A 14,375-nucleotide genomic window follows, 5' to 3' on the forward strand; every position below is an offset into this window, starting at 1 on the left:
TGCGATCTCTCTGCAATGCGATTTGAGCCATACAGATCATGGCCACACGCACAGGACTTTTTTTTTTTGGTCCTCAACATAATCTGATAGCATGGGTGTTCACACCCATGCAATTTGATTCCTGTCCGAATTTGCAGATCGCCCCACGATATCCAAACTGCTTTGGGGGTGTCGTTAACTTTTAACTGACATTCACAACAGTTCACATAGGGCAGTATGGACTGCCACCAGGAGACATGCGATGCTGGAACCTGCAGTGGATTCGCAGGGTTCCCGCATCACAGCAGTGTGAACCGAGCCTAAGAGATACTGCTTATATTGTAAGTTATAACAATTGTCTGTATTGCTATTCTAATGCTGATGTTGTTATAAAATGAAAGTGTATGCTGTGACTATAGATCTAATGTAAAGTAAATGTCTTATATTCACCGACCGACACAGCTCCTCTCTGTAACCAAATGGGTTGTTTAGCCTGCTATTAGGAGAACTAGGCAAAATTGTTACACAATACACAGAACTTTTAGTCCTGCCCCAGGGGGGCGGACCCTGTGCTAACAACCCTCCCCGCTGCTCCCAGCAGATTCAGTTTTTATTTTGCCTAGTAAGGAGAATGACCTAGGAACCCTGCAGGCCCTTTTGGTCCATGTTTTTGCTGCAGATTTGATGTTTTTTGCGCAAGATGAAAGATCCTGGGATCTTCTATCAACTGCCGGCTGGGTGACAGGCTGGGTAATCATTATCCTTGTAGTCTCCCCAGTCCGGCCATCGAGCGTGTGCAGGCTGCAGCTAAGGCTCGGCAGGCCACGACATACCTCAGCTCCAGAAGTGGTCGGTGAGCTTCAATGCTCCGGGGTATACATATGACTGGGCTACTGATGTCTGGATCACAGTATACTGGGCCAACAGCTACCCTGTAACTGCGCAGGAGTAGGTCTGTGATGGGACGTCTCCCAGCTCATCAGGACTGGTAAGTACGGCTCTCCCTGCTTCGGTGGGGTGAGCAGCTGGGCATTCCCTGGGGGGTCGATTTCGGGGGCCACCTCACCTCCTTATCTTCTCTCCCTAGTCCCTATCTCGCCTCCTTCCCCTGTGTGTGTGTGTGTGTGTGTGTGTGTGTGTGTGTGTGTGTGTGTGTGTGTGTGTGTGTGTGTGTGTGTGTGTGTGTTTTTTCACTGGGTCTCTCACCTGTGGGGCTTTGTGCGGCTAGCGTTGGTCCTGGTCCTGGTCTGGGGGGGTCCCAAAAGGTGTCTGTGGAGGTGTTCTGGCTGTAGGCAGGCAGCATTGTTCTGGGTTTGTCCTGTCACCGCATGGCCATCTTGACTGTGGGAAATACAGGTTCCCCTTGTGAGTCTCAGCAGCCATCTTCTATGGGATTCTCCTATTAGTTGCATTGGCAGCCATTTTCTTGAAGACCGAGCGCTCTTTCCACCGCAGTTCTCTTGTGACAGCATTACATGTGCTCTCACAGGCTGTTTCCTGTGTCCACTGTGTACAGGACGCTGGATGGCTCTTTACTGAACGCTGGAGCAAGCTCTGCAGAACGTTCCACCTCTATTATAGACGGCTGCTGCCGAAAACAGTTTTCTCCACTCTGCATCTGAGTAACCTCCTAGGGACTACAGGCATGGCTAGTGGCATTCACAGAACACCCCAGGGTGATGAGTCCGGCGGTAATTTCCCCCCCCCCATGCGGCGGCAGCAGGAGGGTGGGACCTTCACTGTCCTAAGTCCACTTGCAGATGGCAGACAGGCTAGGTCAGCATGGCTTCAGAAACTGGTGTTTCTTCCCCTGAAATACAGGCTATTGCAACCGGGTCACCTGCGGATAGCGCGGTGCCCATGGACACCCTGACAGCGGTCCTTAACTCTTTTGTTACTAAGAGGCGGCACATGGAAGGAAAGGTGCACGTAAGAGGCCCCTGCCCCCCGTCCTCTAGGGAGAGCTCTGATGCAGACTCGGGCCCTGCTGCGGCTGGTGACCCCTGCTCTGACCTATCAGACGTGGCTGAACAGGACTGTTTGGACAGTGAGGATGATACCCCGTCCGTGTCCGGGCGCGACTAAGCACTTGTTGGAGCACTTATCGCAGCTGTGCGTGATACCCTGAAGATTCAGGAGCCAGCGGATCCCTCTGCTGATGTACCGGTCCCTTTTGGGTCCCGCAAGCCAGCACGTTCACCTAAGGTGTTCCCGTATTTGACTTATTTTGACAAATTCATCTACAGGGAATGGGGTCGCCCGCAACGGACCTTTTCGGTTCCCAAAAACTTGGCGGTGTGTTACCCCTTTGAGGAAAGCCTTCTCAAAAAAATGGTTGGCTCCTCTGGTCATGGACCCCCCAGTATCCAGGTTAAATAAAGTAACCATGTTCCCGGTAGAGGGGACTCCTGCATTCAAGGATCCCACGGACAGGAAGGCAGAGGCAGTGGCTCGTTCCTTGTTTACGGTTGTGGGGTCAGCCGTGCGACCTGTACTGGCTTCCGCACTGGTGTCGCAGACACTAACCGAGTGGACAAAACTTTAGCACCGTGAATTGGGATAGCAAAACGCCTCCCCTGTCTGCGTGGAACTAGCAGACGAACTAGTGCAAGGCCTTAAGTACGTTTGTGACGCTCCCCTGGATACACTCCCTCTGTTATCCAGGGCTTCAGTGTCAGATGTGGTGCTGAGGCGCATGATTTGGCTAAAATGCTGGTCTGCCGACCAGGCATCCAAAAAAGCCCTGACAGATCTTCCCTTCCTTGGTGACCGGCTCTTTGGAGCATCGTTGGATGACATTATTAAAAATGCCACTGGGGGTAAGAGTACCCTACTCCCACAGGCCAGGAAGGCTAAGGAGCCATGCCGTAGGCAAGGGCCCTCTTTTTTTTTCCACTCACAAACGTTTTATTTTGTCCGCCCGGTGCTTCGGCAAAATGTCCCCAGCCCGACAGGACGGCCAGAAGCGTCCCTGGAACCGCAAGCCTAACAAAAGTGCTACCGCATGAAGGTTTGCCCCCACCCACATATCGGGTGGGGGGGTCATCTTCGGGAATTTGCAGCCCAGTGGACCTCCCGGTTATCCGACCATTAGGTCTGCGATCTGATTTCCAATGGCTACAAGATAGTTTCTCTCTTGGCCGCCAACCAGATTCTTCCCCTCCAGCATACCCGCGTCCCCGGTTTGCTGGGAGGCCCTGTTAGGGGCAGTAAAGGACTTGCTGAATCAGGGGGTGATTGTACCGGTTCTGGAATCGGAAAGCTTCCAGGGGTTCTATTCAATTCTCTTTGTGGTTCCCAAGAAGGAAGGGGTACGTCCGATCTTGGACTTAAAGGCCCTCAATCACTTTGCGAAAGTGCAGAGGTTCAGAATGGAATGAGTTCGCTCAGTAGTCGCTGCAGTCCATCAAGGGAACTTCCTGGCGTCCTTGTACATCCAGGATGCTTACCTGCACATACCCATATGCCTTCGGCATCAAAAATTTCTGCGTTTGGCAGTAGGGGAAGCCCACTACCAGTTTGTGGCTCTTCCTTTTAGCCTGGCATCAGCCCCCCCCCCCCCCCGAGTCTTTACCAAAGTACTGGCTCCAGTATTGGCATTGCTGAGGCAGTGCGGGATCACGATCGTGGTTTACCTAGACTATCTCCTCCTGAGAGCATCTTCCGCCTCAGAATTAGAGGAGGATGTGGCGATCACCATGCAGACCCTGCAAGAATTTGGGTGGCTGATGAACCTAAAGAAGTCAGTGGTTGTACCAACTCAGCATATGGGGTACCTGGGGTTACTGTTGGACTCCAGGGAAGCGAGGGTTTTTCTCCCCTCAGACAAATTGCTGACTCTCAGATCTGTGGTCAATCTACTGATGAACCGCAAGTGGTTGTCGCTCCACTTTTGCATGCGTGTCCTGGGACTCATGATGGCCTCCTTCGAGACAGTACCTTATGCCCAGTTCCTCCTTATGCCCAGTCCTGCAGAAGGAGATATTGACAAAATGAGACAAATCTCCATTGTCCCTGGATTGGCAGATCCAGGTGAGCCAACCAGTCAGGGACTCCCTGATCTGGTGGTTGAGGTCCCCGGTGATTCAGTCCGTAAAATCGTTCCTTCCTCTGAAATGGACGGTGATCACTACAGACGCCAGTCTGTCCGGCTGGGGTGGAGTGATGGGGATTCAGTCGGCTCAGGGCCACTGGTCGCAGGAGGAATCCAAGTTGCCGATCATTCTGCTCGAATTGAGAGCGATCAGGCTGTGCCTCCACACTTGGTCGATGAGTCTTCAAGGGCATCCGATCAGGATTCAGTCAGACAACGCCACTGCTGTGGTGTACATGAATCGCCAAGGGGGAACAAGAAGCTCAACCACTGCTCGGGAGGTTGCTCACATACTTCGGTGGGCAGAGCGACAGGTTCCGGCCCTATCAGCTATTTACATCCTGGGAGTGGAAAATTGGCAGGCGGAGTATCTGAGTTGTCAGATGCTGGACCCAGGAGAATGGGCGTTGCATCCAGAGATATTCAAGCTGCTGTGCCTGAAATGGGTCACACCAGATGTAGATCTCTTGGCCTCCCGTCTCAATCGGAAGGTGCCGAGATTCCTGTCCAGGACAAGAGATCCGTGGGCAGACGTGTCAGAGGCGCTGGTAGCTCTGTGGGATCAGTACCAGCTGATCTAAGCCTTTCCTCCACTGAAACTGTTGCCACATCTGCTTCAAGAGTGGAAGCTGAGGGGATTCCAGTAATCCTGGTTGCCCCAGATTGGCCTCAGCGGCCCTGGTACGCAGACCTGGTGCGTCTGGTGGCAGACACTCCCTGCGGACTGCCGCTGAGAGAGGACCTCCTATCTCAAGGTCCAATTTTTCACCCTGCTTTACCATCGCTTGCTTTAACAGCATGGCTATTGAGAGCCAGGTGCTGAGGAACCGGCGTCTGTCGGACTCTGTGATTCCAACTATGCTGAGTGTGCGGAAATCTTCTTCACGGAAGATATACCATTGTACCTGGAAGGCCTACATCTCCCATGTGTGAGGAGAAAGGGTGGTATCCACGCTCCTTTTCTATATCCAGGATCCTGCTGTTTCTTCAGCATGGAGTAGACAAGAAATTGGCGTTGAGTACCATTAAGGGGCAAATTTCAGCCCTGGCTGTCCTTTTTTTTTTTTTTTCAGCGACCTCTGGCGTCCCACTCATTGGTGAGTACCTTTGTTCAGGGGGTACGACATGTAGTCCCTCCGGTGCGTCCACCGTTACCCCCATGGGATTTGAAAACCTGGTGTTGGCACTTCAGAAGCCGCCGTTTGAGAATATCAGGGAGATTCCCCTGTTGACCCTTTCACAGAAAGTGGTCTTTCTAGTGGCCATCACATCGGCCAGGAGGGTTTCGCAATTGGCGGCCTTGTCCTGCAAGTCGCCTTATCTGGTCATCCACAGGGTCCGCAACCGTCCTTTTCTACCTGAGGTGGTTTTGGCTTTTCATATCAACGAGAACATTGTATTACCATCGTTGTGTCCTAAGCCGAAGCACCCCAAGCAGATGGCCCTTCACGCTCTCGATGTGGTTAGGGCTCCGAAGGTGTATTTGTCTGCCACGGCTCCCTTTCGGAAGTCACTCACTGTTTGTTTCAGTGGCTGGTCCAAAGAAAGGCATGGTGGTCTCGTCGGCCACCATTTCCAGGTGGATCAGATAGATTGTAGTCCAAGCCTATGCCTTGAAGGGGCAGGTGCCCCCTTTTCCAGTCACGGGCCACTCTACAAGAGCTATCGGAACGTCTTGGGCCTTCCGACACCAAGCGTCTGTCGCTCAGGTGTGTAAGGCGGCAACCTGGTCATTTGTCCATACGTTTACCAAGTTCTACAAGGTAGACGTCAGTGCATCGGCTGATGCCTGTTTTGGCCGCAATGTTTTGCAGGCGGCCATGTAGTTGCAATTGAGTTTTTTTTTTCCCGGTTTTTCGATAAAAACGCAGCACTGTTTGTTAATGCACTGTTGCATTACTTCCGCAAGAAGGTTGTGGTGTTGGGGATCTCTCCTGTTGAGAATGCCCAGTTATGGCGGTGGTTTTTCCGTACACTGTCGTGTTTTTTTTTTTTTTTTTTTTTTTTTTTTTTTTTTTTTTTTTTTGTGGGTTTAGTTTCACTAGTTCCCAGTTGCCATGGTGGATGAAGTTTTAATGCTGTTTTTTTATTTTTTTTTTTATTTTTTTTTTTTCCACCCCTCGTTTGGCACTGCTTGGGGACGTCTCATTTAGTAACAGAGAGGAGCTGTGTCGGTTGGTGAATATAAGAGAAAATAGGATTTTTGTACTCAGCGTAAAATCATTTTCTCTGTAATTCACTGACTGACGCAGCACCCACCCCTCCTTTTCTCTACGTTATACTGCTTGTTGACGTACTGAATCTGCTGGGAGCAGTGGGGTGGGTTGTTAGCACAGGGTCCGCCCCCTGTGGCGGGACTAAAAGTTCTGTGTATTGTGTAACAGTTTTGCCTAGTTCTCCTAATGGCAGGCTAAACAACCCATTTAGTTAGAGAGGAGCTGTGTCGGTCTGTGAATTGCAGAGAAAAGGATTTTACGGTGAGTACAAAAATCCTATTTTTCCATCTTAAAGCAGAGTTCCAGCCTGGTTAAAAAAAAAATGTCAGCAGCTACAAATACTGTAGCTGCTGACTTTTAAGGACACTTGCCTTTCCAGGGAGCCCACAATGTCAGCACCTGAAGCCGACCCATCCATCGGCTCCGGGTGCGAGCGCCGGCATCCTTACTAAGGGAAACAGGAAGTGAACAGGCCTGTTTTCTGCTGCGCTTTCTGAATGGTCCCTTTGTGTCTCCCAGAAGGCAGCGGGGAGGTGGGAAAGGAGGAGGGGCCGTATGTGTTAAATCGTTGTGCAGCGATCTCACACGGAAGTGGGAGCAGATACCTGATTTTGACAGGTATCCGCTGGGTTGCACTGCTACCACTTTTTTAAGACCGAGTACAAGTACCAATAAAAATAAATCCATAAACTGTGCTAAATATTAATGAATAAACAGATGACATAACATTGTATGACAACACTGTAGTCGCATTAATAACAATCCCTATCAAGTGATAGTTGGTGCTCGTGCTCAGAAGTAACAAAATCCGTGCTTCTTGGTGCTCAGACGAGGTGCCCCCACATGGATGTAACCTCACCCCTCAATATGGACCAAGCATCTCTAGTATGGTCGGATAAGCGTGTGGTGAGACCCCTGAAGATTTTCTTATGCTGACGGATCAAGGATTGGCTATGCTTCATACAAGTAGATAAGAAATAAGGGACTTCATTGCACAATACAGTTTAAAAAGGTTTATTTAAAATCTTAAAAGCAAAATAATTGAACTCGCATGTAAGGGTGCCTGTCACCTGGTGTGAATAGCAGGTGATTTTTTATTTATTTATTTTTTTGGGGGGGGGGGGGGAAATCGGCCCATAAACAATGGTAGACCACTGCCATGGTTCTTGCTCGAATCCTAGGAAGCAAATGGTGGGCGGAAGTGTCACGATAACACGATCAAGCCTTGACGCATTTCATCCAATCAATGGGCCATCATCTGGAAGCTCTAATTTTGCCATGTTGGTTAAGGGCATTTATACCCTTACCATAGATCACGTTACTAGATCTATAGTGATTTTTTTTTCTTTCTTTAACCTGCTAACTCGGGGGTGCTCACAATCTGGGGTTGCACAATATCTCGGATTGCAACCTCTTTGTGTTTAACAGCCATAAGCATATTACAAATCTTATATAAGAACAGTTAACTTAAAAAACAAAAAGGAAAAAATTTTAAGTTTAAACTTGCGTGTAACCTTTGATAGAATGTTTTAGTCAAAATGTGTGGGACCTTTAGGTTGTAAGCTCCTTGAAGGCAGGGACTAATGTGAATGTACAATGTATGTGTAAAGCGCTGCGTAAATTGACAGTGCTATATAAATACCTAAAATAAATGAAATAAAAATATTGCGGTTGTTAAAGAGGAAGTAAAGGGAAAAAAATAAAAAAAATATAAAAAACACACCCTGCAAGGCAAAGGCATAATGAGCTAGTATGCATAGCATACTAGCTCCTTATGAATAACTTACCTGAGAACGAAGCCCCCGAAGTGGTCCTCTGTTTTCCTCTTTGCCGCTGCCATGGATCCCGGAGCGACTTCTGGGTCTCGCTGCTCCGGCGCTGTGATTCGCCAGAGCCACGATGACGTCACTCCCGCGCATGCGCACGGGAGCCAACACTCGCAGCATATCGCCGCGATCTGCGGCCTGCCCAGTGCGCGGTAGACAGCGGTGGCTGTCTTCGGGTAAATATCTCCTAATCCGTATAGGTTTTTAGGAGTTATTTCTTGGCCCTACAGGTAAGCCTTAATCTAGGCTTACCTGTAGGTCAAAGTGGTTTGTAAGGGTTTACAACCACTTTAACGTTGGTAAAAGTTCTTAAGGCCATCTAGTGGTCAAAGATGAAATGGCAGAACAAAGTCTTATGTCCTGTACACACGGTCGGACTTTCCGACGGAAAATGTACGTTCGGATCGTGTTGTCAGAAAATCTGATTGTGTCGGAAATTCCGATGGAGCCCACACAAATGAAGTTTGAGAGCTGGATCTAAAATTTCCTGACAACAAAATCCCATTGTTTAAATTCCGATCGTGTGTAGACAATTCCGACGGACAAAGTGCCACGCATGCTCAGAATAAATTGCCAGACGAAAGCTATTGGCTACTGGCCTCTTTATAGTCCTGTTGTTCGTGGTTTACGTCACCTCGTTCTCAACAATCGGATTTTCCGGCAAGTTTGGGCCAAAATCCGTCTGGAAAAAAGTGGCACGGGTGCGTAAAACGACGTACCCTTACGTCGCTGCGACATCTTCAGCTAGCGGGTGCTCGCTGTGGTGGCCCACGATCATGGCACGGAGAGGCAGAATGGGGAGATGACTATGTAAACAAGGCATTTCCCTGTTCTGCCTAGCCCCTTGATTGCCCCCTAGTGTTTAACCTAACCCCTTCCCTGCCAGTGAAATTTACACAGTAATCGGTGCATTTTTATAGCACTGATCACTGTATAAATGCCAATGGTCCCAAAATAGTGTCAAGCGTCCGATCTGTCCGCCGCAGTGTCGCAGTCTTGATAAAAATCGCAGATCGCCGCCATTACTAAAAAAATAAAAATGCCATAAATCTGTCCCCTATTTTGTAGACACGATAACTTTTTGCACAAACCAATCGATATAAGCTTTTTGGGATATTTTTGGTAAAAAAAAAAAAAAAACATATACATATTGGCCTAAACTGTGGAAGAATTTTTTTTTTCTTTTTGGGGGGGGGGGGGGGGGGGGAATTATAGCAAAAAGTAAAAGATATTTGATAATACTTTATAATTATAATAGTATAATTTTATACTGCAAAAAACAAAAACCGCAGAGGTGATCAAATACCACCAAAAGAAAGCTCTATTTGTTGGTAAAAAAAAGTACGTCAATTTTGTCAGTTAAAGCGTCGCGGTGCCGTGTTACAAAAAAGGGCTTGGTTATGAAGGGGGTAAATCCTTGTGGTTATGGTTAATGGCTAACTCCATAGGAATAGGGAGTAGATCCTGAGGCCACCTAGTGGCCAAAGGGGTCAAAGTGTAGCTTGCTTCCCTAAGGAAATCAAGTCCTTCTAATTTAATGGTGATTTTTATATACAATTGCATATAAAATAAGACATACAGCCAATCTATAAATTGGCTGGATGTTGTATGATTAATTATATTTAAAGTGATAGAAAATGTCCCCAAGAGACCTCAAGTGTGCATACTATTAAATTAATTTATAAATGTAATTGTTGCCAGAAAAATAGTTTTGACTAAAATATATGTATTTATAGTTACTAATAAAACAATTGAGATCCAACTGAATGTTTAACCCCAACGGTGTGAGAGTCTGGAGTTCAAAAGTGCACCTTAATTCATTTTGTAATATGTTTTATTATATTTGCACCCCACCAATGCTTGTTGACCGTATCAATAGCATAGAAGGATGGTGATGGATCTTGGTTATTAAACATTTTGAAATGATTTGAGACACTGTTTTAGAAAACCATTGCGTATGTTGATATGTTCTCCAACACGTATGGCCAACGTTCGGGATGTTCTCCCTACGTATTGGTAACGTACATTCTAAAACGGGTCACATTCTTTGTGTTACATGTGAAAAACTTAATTGGTGTATACTGCGCTGTGACAGGGACTTTGATCAAGCCGCCGACACAGCTCTAGACAAAAAGCAAAAGAATTTCAAAAGGAAAAATGTATGTAGCGCTATATCAAAGTGTTAAATTACAACTATATACATGCGCATATATATAATATATTAGTACAGACCAAAAGTTTGGACACACCTTCTCATTCAAAGTTTTTTCTTTATTTTCATGACTATGAAAATTGTAGATTCACACTGAAGGCATCAAAACTATGAATTGACACATGTGGAATTATATACTGAACAAAAACGTGTGAAACAACTGAAAATATGTCTTATATTCTAGGGCAGTGATGGCGAACCATGGCACCCCAGATGTTTTGGAACTACATTTCCCATGATGCTCCACTACACTGCAGAGTGCATGAGAATCATGGGAGATGTAGTTTCAAAACATCTGGGGTGCCAAGGTTCGCCATCGCTGTTCTAGGGTCTTCAAAGTAGCCACCTTTTGCTTTGATTACTGCTCTGCACACTCTTGCCATTCTGTTGATGAGATTCAAGAGGTAGTCACCTGAAATGGCTTTCACTTCACAGGTGTGCCCTGTCAGGTTTAGTAAGTGGGATTTCAAGCCTTATAAATGGGGTTGGGTCCATCAGTTGTGTTGTGCAGGAGGTGGATACAGCACACAGTTGATAGTCCTACTGAATAGACTGTTAGAATTTGTATTATGGCAAGAAAAAAAACAGTTAAGTAAAGAAAAACGAGTGGCCATCGTTACTTTAAGAAATGAAGGCCAGTCAGTCCGAACAATTGGGAAAACTTTGAAAGTGTCCCCAAGTGCAGTGGCAAAAACCATCAAGCACTACAAAGAAACTGGCTCACATGACGACCGCCCCAGGAAAGGAAGACCAAGAGTCACCTCTGCTGTGGACGATAAGTTCATCCGAGTCACCAGCCTCAGAAATCGCAGGTTAACAGCAGCTCAGATTAGAGAACAGGTCAATGCCACACAGAGTTCTAGCAGCAGACACATCTCTAGAACAACTGTTAAGAGGAGACTGTGTGAATCAGGCCTTCATGGTAAAATAGCTGCTAGGAAACCACTGCTGAGGACAGGCAACAAGCAGGAGAGACTTGTTTGGGCTAAAGAACAGAAGGAATGGACATTAGACCAGTGGAAATCTGTGCTTTGGTCTGATGAGTCCAAGTTTGAGAACTTTGGTTCCAACCACCGTGTCTTTGTGCAACGCAGAAGAGGTGAACGGATGGACTCTACATGCCTGGTTCCCACCGTGAAGCATGGAGGAGGAGGTGTGATGGTGTGGGGGTGCTTTGCTGGTGACACTGTTGGGGATTTATTCAAAATTTAAGGCATATTGAACCAGCATGGCTACCACAGCATCTTGCAGCGGCATGCTATTCCATCCGGTTTGCGTTTAGTTGGACCATCCATTTATTTTTCAACAGGACAATGACCCCAAACACACCTTCAAGCTGTGTAAGGGCTATTTGACCAAGAAGGAGAGTGATGGGGTCCACAGTCACCGAACCTGAACCCAATCGAGATGGTTTGGGGTGAGCTGGACCGCAGAGTGAAGGAAAAAGGGCCAACAAGTGCTAAGCATCTCTGGGAACTCCTTCAAGACTGTTGGAAAGCCATTTCAGGTGACTACCTCTTGAAGCTCATCAACAGAATGCCAAGAGTGTGCGGAGCAGTAATCAGAGCAAAAGAGATATTACTTTAATTATGGGTTTTAATAAACGGTATAAATATCCCCCAAAAAAGTATTAAGAATACTGGCCAATTCTGCAGAAAGACCCCCACACTGAATCAAATCCCACCGAGCAGGTCCAAATTTATTTACCGCAGAGCTTTTGCATTCATCAGCCAGGAAGCTGCGCATGGGACATACTTGGACATTCCAACATGATAATGATCCAAAACACAAGGCCAAGTCGCTCTGTCATTGGCTACAGAAGAATAAAGTGAAGGTTCTGGAGTGGCCATCTCAGTCTCCTGACCTCAATATCATTGAGCCACTCTGGGGAGATCTCAAACATTCATTTCCCCCTTTTAATATCAATGACAGCTTGAAGTTTTTTTTATGGTATTTGTGGATGAGGCTCTTTATCTTCTCAGATGGTAAAGCTGCCCATTCCTGTTGGAAAAAGCCTCCAGTTCCTGTAAATTCTTGGGCTGTTTTGCATCTCCCCCCCCCCCCCCTCTCTCTCTCAGGAGACAGTGGCTCCTCTCCATTCGTAAGTTATGAATGGAGAGTCTGCAATCACCTGACCCTGTGCATTCAGAAAAGCAAGGGGCCGATAAATGTGATTTTCCAGCTCCTTCCTTCGCTCACTATCCTGACAGATCCGAGATTGGGATGGGGGAGAAAGGAGAGGTGTGTCGGAGGAGACAAACACAAAAGGCAGCACTCTATGGGTACAGTGAGAAAGTACATGTAGACCAACAACTAAATAAAAGCTAATTTATTTCACAAAAATGGTAAATAACCACTGCGGAAGTCTGTAAAAAAAAAAAAACAGTTGGGAGTTGAGAAGTATGCAGCAACCAGTCATACATGCATGTAGCAATTTTTAATTGTTATGATATTAAAAGCAAAAACGGTACCACGCTGACATCCGGGTAAAAAAAAAAAAATTCTGTGCCTCTTTGATTTTCCTACAAAAACTATAATCATTTTAATCCCGTTACCAATTAGAAAGTTTATCAAATGTTCTGAAAACCGTTATTTTTTTTTTTTTTTTTTTTTAAACACAATTTTGCTGCTTGAGTCTTGCAGATCCTGCAGTTCCTCATCTGCTGCCTAGGGGGCAGTGCAGGACTATTCTGTGCCCATACTTGCTGTGATAAAGTTTAGTGGGGATGCATCTTCCTCGCTTGCTGCTTTTTCTATTAAGCAGTATTTTATTGGCTGACAGCCTTCCTCTCTGCAGGGTGCCGCCAACTCCCCAGCTGCTGACTGATAGTTATGAGGCTATTAATGAGCGCCATTCCTCAGCACCGTGAAACAAACAAGCATTTCAGTGTACCCCACCAAGTGACTTTTTGTATGTTACGCTCAGTGCTAGGTGTGCCCAACCTCTGTCTGCAATACGGGGTCACAATGCAGCAGTCTAGCCATGCCCTGCCTCTTATTCGTTATTGACAGTACATCTCTGCGATAGACAGGCGCTGCGGGGAATTCTCAGGGCTCAGTCTAATGATATTTATTGTATTATCAAAGTGTTTATTATAGTGAGCGATCGTTTCCTCTCTGCCACTCGGCTGGAAAGTAATCTTCTGTTCTCTTGTTCAAGAGACAGCAGCGTGGGAGAGCGGGGACATCAGTGCGCACAACGGTAACGGCATTACAGGTGACAGTTTAATAGAGATGTCACAGTGTGTAGCCAGCAGTGTGTAATATATGATCTGACAAGGGATATGGCGCTTTTCATCCTCTGCTCACCATGCTCTATTCTTCTGCAGACAATGCTAGTCTGTATGTTCTCGCTTTGCACCACTGTATAGGCCTCTCCCATTCAATAAGCCCTGTGGTGCAATTTTTTTGGTGACTCCCCCTAGTTTTGCCCACGAATGTGATGCATGTACTACCTATATTTGGATTATGACCATTGCAGGGTCAGGGGTTTGGGGGTAGGGTGACCCTTTATTTTTTTCCTGTTATGATTGTGTGGCTGAAACATCACACTATATGTTCTATAAGAACTGATAAGCTCACATTTTGTTCTGTGATGACAACTTTTCTCTAAGTATAATTAGGGCTGCAACTAACGATTACTTTCATAATCAATTAGTAGACCGATTTATTGTTTCGATTAATCGGTTAATAACCTTAAAAAAAAAATAAAAAAAGTGGGTCAAATTGACATTCATTTTCAACCACAGTGACAGGAAAATTTGGAAATAACAGAAAACTTCTTATTTAAAACTATTTTCAGACAGTGTATGTGGTTTTCATTCAGAAATGACATTCATTTTAAAAACAGAATGTTAAAAACAAGTAAAAATTTCAAACAAAATTCTTTCATTCAGCGAATGTACAAAATTTTTTCGTCTGAATATTCTCATCTGAAAATTGATCTGGGTGGCTAGCATAAGGCTTGGTACACTTCTATGCAGTTTGCTTTTGATCTGTTTCTGCGGTGCTTTTTGCTGTGCGTTTTGATTTTTGCGCACGTGATTTTA

At 46.2% G+C, this 14,375-nt stretch overlaps 1 protein-coding gene across 4 annotated transcripts in view; it reads left to right on the forward strand.

Annotated features, from left to right (window-relative positions):
* CEP128 (centrosomal protein 128) overlaps nt 1–14,375 on the forward strand; it is a 373,597-nt gene that overhangs the window by 20,244 nt on the left and 338,978 nt on the right. The gene's annotated exons all lie outside the window — the stretch shown is intronic.

The sequence above is a fragment of the Lithobates pipiens genome, unplaced genomic scaffold (genome assembly GCF_037356315.1).
Source record: "Lithobates pipiens isolate NorthernLeopardFrog02 unplaced genomic scaffold, aLitPip1_a1.2 Scaffold_30, whole genome shotgun sequence".
Lineage (NCBI taxonomy): Eukaryota > Metazoa > Chordata > Amphibia > Anura > Ranidae > Lithobates > Lithobates pipiens.